This window comes from Equus asinus, chromosome 21, assembly GCF_041296235.1.
Source record: "Equus asinus isolate D_3611 breed Donkey chromosome 21, EquAss-T2T_v2, whole genome shotgun sequence".
Lineage (NCBI taxonomy): Eukaryota > Metazoa > Chordata > Mammalia > Perissodactyla > Equidae > Equus > Equus asinus.
Genome location: NC_091810.1, coordinates 13,952,041 through 13,959,825, shown reverse-complemented (window position 1 = coordinate 13,959,825; position 7,785 = coordinate 13,952,041). Strand labels below are relative to the sequence as shown.

The 7,785-nt window shown below is 49.4% G+C and overlaps 1 long non-coding RNA gene across 2 annotated transcripts; it reads right to left on the bottom strand.

The window, feature by feature from the left end:
- Positions 1-726: 726 nt before the first annotated feature.
- On the bottom strand, positions 727-3,891 carry LOC139041344 (uncharacterized). Of its 2 annotated transcripts, none has more exons than XR_011496319.1 (4): positions 3,757-3,891; positions 2,500-2,680; positions 1,975-2,117; positions 727-1,124 (listed from the first exon to the last, which is right to left on the bottom strand). It is a non-coding gene; the product is annotated as an uncharacterized lncRNA (long non-coding RNA). The 2 variants fall into 2 exon arrangements; XR_011496320.1 differs by lacking the exon at positions 3,757-3,891 and adding an exon at positions 3,067-3,294.
- Positions 3,892-7,785: the final 3,894 nt, after the last annotated feature.

The window sequence follows — 7,785 nt, the reverse complement described above, 5'->3', positions numbered from 1 at the left end:
GACTGGATCAGCGAGCTGAGGCCACAGAGAGTGGGACTGCTCTTGTGAGAAGGTTTCAAGTCACGTCCTGTGTGGCTAAGGAGGGAGGTGGTCTGCTGCCCGCTGGGTCACCTGTGGGAGAAATGGACTCTGCTATTCTGGCTGTGTTGGGGGCCTCTCCGTTACAGCATCCTAGGTGTCCCCTCGCTAAGGTGCTGCGCGGGACACAGCAGGGAACCAGCAGGCAAGGTCTGAAAGCCCTGGTCATGCTCATAGTGTAGTGGGAGAGACAACCTTAAACTGGGAGACAGTCACAGCTACAGAATATGACTACTGCTGTGAAAGGCGCGAGCTGTGATGGTGGGAGAGAATGGTGGGGCCCCTGATTTAGGCGGTGGCCAGAAAGGCCCCTTTGAAGAGACAGCTGTCTTTCCCTTTTTAACCATGTATACGTTATTTTAAAATATCGTAATAAGGGGCTGGCCCCATGGCCGAGTGGTTAAGTTCGCGCGCTCCGCTGCAGGCGGCCCAGTGTTTCGTTGGTTCGAATCCTGGGCGCGGACGTGGCACTGCTCATCAAAGCACGCTGAGGTGGCGTCCCACATGCCACAACTAGAAGGACCCACAACGAAGAATATACAACTATGTACCAAGGGGGCGTTGGGGAGAAAAAGGAAAAAAATAAAATCTTTAAAAAAAAAAAAATATATCGTAATAAAACATTTCCCCCCTTTCATGCAATCTTGGAATATATTTTAGGTTAAAATGTATAAGAAACCCCCATGACATGTCATTTGTTTTGAAAACTACAGACATACAAACGACAACATTAACTGCAGAAATGCAGCAAAGAGGAATACAAATTGGCACAGATCCAACATTTCAGTATTGGTAAATAGTAATTGAAATCAACACATCTGGGGCCGGCCCAGTGGCGCAGTGGTTCAGTGCGTACGTTCCACTTCGCCGGCCTGGGGTTTACCCGTTCGGAACCCAGATGTGGACATGGTACCGCTAGTCAGGCCATGCTGTGGCAGGCGTCCCACATATAAAGTAGAGGAAGGTGGGCATGGATGTTAGCTCAGGGCCAGTCTTCCTCAGCAAAAGGAGAAGGATTGACAGTAGTTAGCTCAGGGCTAATCTTCCTAAAAAAAAAAAAAAAAAATGACACATCGTATTACAGTATCAACACCATGCCCTGAAGTTCAAGTAAGCACCTCTACTTCCATCCCAGAACCCTGCCAACTTAGACGTAACACAACAGTAACATGAGCTAGCATTCATTAAACCGTTAATGAGTGCCAAGCACTGCTCAATATGTAAAATGTGTTTTTTTGTTTGTTTTATTGATGAAGAGACGATTTTTAAACAAGCAGAGGAAACAGCAAGTGCCAAGGCCCAGAGATCAGAGGAGCAGGAAAAGGTGGTGGACACCGTGTGCCCATCAGGGCCTGGCAGGACAGTGGGTACACACTCAACTGTGCTTATTGAAAAGAGTTTAATGGAGGGCTATTACCCCAGGTATGGGGGTTGGGGTGCAGCTCCTGGGCTGGCAACAGTGGAAACCCTTCACCCCTAACCCTGAAGGGAGGAGGGGCGGGGTGGTTTCCTGGAACCAGCGGGAGCCGCAGCTGTGGGCCACCGGTCCTGAGAAGAGATGTGGCTGGAGAGAGACAGGCCACTGCCAACTGGGAGTGGGTGGGGAAAACACCCCAACTTTCTCTCTTCCCACCCTCCGAGGGAGGAGGGTGCCTCCCATTGGTGCCTCCCGTTGGCTGAACCCAACAACAGCCAAAGGTGAGGAAGCCCAGGTGCTGGTGTCCATGGAGGTCAGCTTCGGTGGGGTGACACAGAGTGGGTGAAAACTGTGGCGAGTGGATCTGGGGGGTGGGGGTGAGCAGAGAATAACCACTGTTGTTCCAGGTGACCCTGCGGTCTGTCCAGCCCTCTCTGAGCCAACTGTGTAACAGGAATGACTTGGGCTTGAGAACTGACCCTGTCCCAATCCTGCCTGCAGACGTCTCGTTGACCTGGAGCATTCACATGTCTGTTGCCGTGGAAACCTGACACTCGGGCTTGGCCACCTGCACCTGCCATCCATCCATCCCCCAAATCAAGGAGCTGGTCCAACCCGTGACCTGGTGATGCCCAAAGGACGAGAAATCACTGCATCTGTTAGAGCCCCTGGGACCACTTTTAGAGCCTCCGGCCTCAGCCTCAGCCAGACAAGGTTGGCAGGGCTTCTCAAGACCGGCAGGGCTGTTGGGACACCCGAGGCAGCATGAAATCGTCACTCCCATCTCCGGCCCCAGCAGCGATTCACTCTGCCACTGGGACTGGCCCTGAGGGAATTCTGTGGCCATGGGAACTCATCAGCCCACAGCCGCCTGGCCTCCCTCACACGGGTTCTGCGTCAGCCCCACACACAGAGGGAGACAAACACCCCACAGCCACAGGCACACACCCACTGCCTCACACCCAGATACACACACAAATGCACAGGCAGGCACAGACACACACCCACAGTGCGTGCCACCATGCCTAGGCCACTTCTGGCCACCCCTGCAATTCTTCCAGTCTCGGTTTGCCTGACTGTCCCAGGACGAAGCGGGGACGGCCCACAAGACACTCCCGTGCATCCTGGAACCTCTCTGAACAGAGTGTCTTCATCACCGTTCCTCTTCCCCAGAAGGGAAAGTTCCTGGAAAACAAGGATTGAAGGAAGAGAGGGAGGAGGAGGAGTGGGAGGAGGGAGAGAAGCAGACAGGAAGGGAGAGAGGCAGACACAGCCACGATAAACAGGCGACGCCATAGCATATAAATATGCTGGGGCAGACTCGATTTTGTTGGTTCTGATGTTTCTTCATTGGGGGAGGGGGCTGTTTTTCAAAAAAAGAAGATGAAAACTATGAATACAAATGAGAGACAGAGCCTTGGAGGGGCCCTTGGAAGCGAGGGCCCTGGAGTGTAGCAGCACAGCTGCTCCTGTCACATGCGTGAAACACGGACGTGTAAGCTCACAAACTGTGGGAGCACAGGCACAGGCGCCCCCGACTCCCAGACACACTCGCTCGTGCACACACGCACCTGTGGCTCCAGGCCTCAGTTGCTGTCAGCGGCCTGTCTGGGCAGCAGCCTTCAGAGGCCACTGCGGCCCTCACATTCACATGGAAGTCAGGCCCCAGCCCGGCCGCTTCCCCAACAACAGAGCATCCTCTGGGACCCAGCCGCATAGGTGCTCTTTGCTGTTTCAGAGGAGCAGAGCCCACTGCTGCCTCCTCGCCTGGGCCCCCAACCCCACGCCTACCCACCTGATGTGAGCAGGCTTCGCACAGACGCACAGGCAGGGGCGGGGGCGGGGGCAGGGGGTGGGGAGGAGGAGGCGGGAGCTGCTTCTGGGGAGAGGCTTGGCCCCCACTCAGTGAGCGCCAGCCTCTGGCCCTTAGAGCTGGCCCCGCCCCCTCAAGCCTCCCCCAGCCCTCCTACTGCCTTTTCCTGAGGATGGGAGACCCAGGGCCAGAGTGGCTGCTAAGTGGGTCCTCTTGGGGAACAGCAGTATGTCACGCGCACGCACACACACTGAGAACCAGCACAGCTTTTTCTGGAATGCAGGAGATTTTCAAAGGTTTTCAATACAGTAAAGCATAAAGAAAATGAAAATGGCTTATAACGCTGCCGCACAGATAATCCCAGTGGCATTTTAAAAATAAAGTTAATGCACGCACACACTTAGGAAACTCAAACAGCTCCAAAAGATCAGAAAATGAAAAGGAAAACCTTCTTTCGTATCGCAGTCCCTTTCCTCGGAGATGATCGCTCTTGGCACTTCCTTCATGCATGCTTTGGTTCACTGGCGTTTTACTGATAAAAAGAGAATCACGCTCTGCCTGCTGTTTTGTACCTTACCAGCTTTTCACCTAAGACTCCTCTCTGCAGATCCTTCCACATTGGCGCGGCCTAGTCTCACTCCTCCTTCGTAATGGCTGTGCTTTATTCCATCGTGTGCATTTGTTTCCGGTTTCCTTGCTCCTGCGCCGCCCCAACTGCTCCTTGGCGTACCTGGATGTACTGTCAGTAACTCCATAGGGTCAGTTAGAAACGGAAGCGCTGGGTCAAAGGGTTTGTGTCTTCTTTTTTTTTGAGGAAGATTAGCTCTGAGCTAACTGCTGCCAATCCTCCTCTTTTTGCTGAGGAAGAATGGCCCTGAGCTAACATCCGTGCTTATCTTCCTCTACTTTATACGTGGGATGCCTGCCACAGCGTGGCGTGCCAAGCAGTGCATAGGTCCACACCAGGGATCCAAACTGCTGAACCCTGGGCCACCAAAGCAGGATGTGCGAACTTAACTGCTGTGCCACCAGGCCCCTGGTTTGTGCATTCTTAATTCTACTAGATTGCCAAAATGCTCTTCAAAAAGATTAAATTAATTTACACTTTTATCAACAATAAATGAGTCTATCTCCCTACACATTAATTTTGCCAATCTGAAGGGTGAAAAATCATATCTCAGTGGGTTTTTTTTAAGTTTTATTGAGATATAATTCACATGCTATACAATTCACCCACTTAAAATGTACAATTCATAGTTTTTAGTATATTTAGAGTCACGCAACCATCAGCATAATCAATTTTGGAACATTTTCATCACCCCGAAAAGAAACCCTATACTCATTAACAGTCACTGCCCCATATCCTCTCTCCCCTCAGCCTCTAGCAACCATTAATCCACTTTCTGCATCTATAGATTTGCCTATTCCGGACATTTCGTAAAAACGAAATCACATAATATGTGATCTTTTGTGTCTGACTGCTTTCACTCATGTTTTCAGTATTCACATGTTGAGCGTATGTCAGCGCTTCATCCCTCTTTATGCGTGAATGACAGTCCATTGTGTGGATAGACCACATTTTGTGTGTCCATTCTTCAGGTGATGGACATGGGGTTGTTCACTTTTTGGCTCTGGTGAATAACGCTGCTGTGAACATGCGTGTGCACGTTTCTCTGTGTGCGTGTGACTTCATTTCTCTTGGCTGTACACCTAGGACTCAGTGTTGTTTTAATAGGCATTTCTTTTCATCTTGAGTGAGGTTGAGCATCTTCATGAATTGCTGCTTCAAATCTGCTGCCTGATTTCCTGTTGGGTTCTTTGAATTGAGTTGAATTGTAGGACACCCAGCTGGTGTCGCAGAATTGCCTGGTGATGTGGGAAAAAAACCCCACACATTATAATTGGTGTCAGGATCATACTACTGATTTGAGCTCTTTGTTAATCAAGAAAACATAGCCCATTGTCTGGCACATGTGTTGTAAATATATTTTTCCAGTTTGTCATTTGTCTTTTTTTTATTTGTCTTTTGACTTCTTTTATTTTGTGACATTCAGAAATCAATTATTTTGTTTTCAAAGTTGGGTTTTTTTTGAGGAAGATTAGCCCTGAGCTAACATCTGCTGCCAATCCTCCTCTTTTTTCTGAGGAAGACTGGCCCTGAGCTAACATCCATGCCCATCTTCCTCTACTTTATGTGTGGGACGCCTACCACAGCATGGCTTTCCAAGCGGTGCCATGTCCACACCCGGGATCTGAACCGGCGAACCCCTGGCTGCTGAGAAGCGGAATGTACACAAATAACCACTGCGCCACTGGGCCAGCCCCTTGTTTTCAAAGTTATTAACTTTTTCTCTTTAGGCTTATAACCAGCTTAGTAACGTCTTGCCCACTATAGTATAAGTTTATCCACGACTACTTCAAGAATCTTCATGCATTTTCCTCCTCCATCTTCTTTTTGTAACATTTAAAACTGACCCATATGGGGTTTATTCTGGTGAGACGAGTGAAGATCCAGGGTTCCTTCCAAACGGTCAAGGAATCATCTCAGCATCTCTAATGGAAGAACCCTTCCTGTGGGCACCGATTTGAAATGCCCCTTCACCGTAAATCACGTGTTCCTCTGCCCTCGGACCTGCTCCAGGACTCGCCGCCTGTTGGTTCTCCATCCTGGCTGCACATCAGAGTCATCTGGGACATTTAAGGAAACGCCAAACCCAGGTCCCACCCCGGTGGAGCAGAATCTCTGGGGTGGAGGCCAAAGATCGCTTTGTTTTGTTCGTCTGTTTTCTAGAAGCACTTTAGGCAGCTCTAGTGTGAAGCCAGGGCCAAGAACACGCGCTCCACAGCACTCCGTTGACTGGTCTAGCTACTTCTTTTCTACCAAACTGTGTTTTAATAGAATTGGCCCTTGTCATTCCTCTTCTTTTTCAGAATTATCTTCACATATTTCCAGATGAACTTTATTATCGTTTCATCAGTTCGGAAAAAAAGCCTGTTATTCCAGCTTAGGCCGCATTGATCTTATTTTCAGCCAACAAATCCTGATCGGGCGTCTACTCCGGGCCAGGCCCTGTTCTAGGCGGTGGGGATACAGGAGCGAACAGATTCATAAGAGTCCCTGCCTCCTGTTGGAAGGACAGACAATAAGATGTGAGTGGAGTCAAGGAAAGCTTCTCGGGGGAGGTGGCATGAGAGCTGAGCCTACACCATAACTCTGGTCCTACGAAGCAGACCTGGCAGTGGCCTACCCATGCCCCTGTCCCCCCTCCTTTGCTGACAACACCCCAGCTTTGTTCAGGGTGGCAGTGTGGCTTGCCTAGGTGACACGGTTCTTTTCCCAGCCTCTACTGCCCTGCACACACTTCTAACCAAGGAGGCCGAAGCCGAAGCCTGCAGGACGCTAAGGAAAACGGCGCTCGAAGAGGGAGTTGCTGACCCAGCGCCAGCAGCTGCCCGCTCTAGTTGCATGGAAAAAATACACCCTGTGTTTAAGCACCAAGAAACCAGCTTTTTGTTCCTTCCGCCTGAAAAGCATGCCTAACTGATACAACCTACACCAGACACCTTGTGAAATAACCCATCCGTGTTCCTGACGTTTGCAAATTCAATAAACAAGGACTTCGGCGACGTGGGAGGGTACGGGGTGCGTTCCAAAATTTAACACGATTTGGCCATCAGTGTCTCCATGTTTCTTTAAATTGTGGGTAAAAGATAACATAAAATTTACCATCTTAACCATTTTGAAGTCTGCAGTTTAGTGATAAGAATATTCACAGTGTTGTGAAATACATCTCTGGAAGTTTTCATCTTGCAAATCTGCAGCTCTGTCCCCATCGAACACCTCCCCATCCTCCTCCCCATCCCCCGCCCTGGCAACCCCCATTCTACTTTCTGTTTCTGTGAGTTTGACTGCTCTCGTGACCTCGTGTAAACTGAATCACACAGTATTTGTCCTTTTGTGACTGGCTTATTTCACTCAGCATAACGTCCTCAAGGTTCATCCATGTTGCAGCACAGGACAGGATTTCCTTCTTTTTTAGGCCGAATATTCCATTGTATGTATAGACCACATTTTCTTTATTCATTCCTCCACTGATGGACATTTGGCTTGCTTCTGCCTCTTGGCTATTGTGAATTCTGCTGCTGTGAACGTGGGTGTGCAATATCTCTTTGAGACCTTCTTTCAATGCTTTTGGATCTATACCCAGACGTGAGATTGCTGGATCATACGGTAATTCTAGGTTTAATTTTTGGAGGACTTTCTATAGTGGCTGTGCGCATTTTACATTCCCCGCAATTGTGCGCAGTGGTTCCAGTTTCTCCACATCCTCACCATCACTTGTTATTTGCTGGGTTGTTTTGGTGGGGTTTTTTTTTATAGTGGCCATCCCAATGGGTGTGAGGTGATATTTCATTTGGTTTTTTTTTTTTTAAAGATTGGCACCTGAGCTAACATCTGTTGCCAATCTTCTTTTCT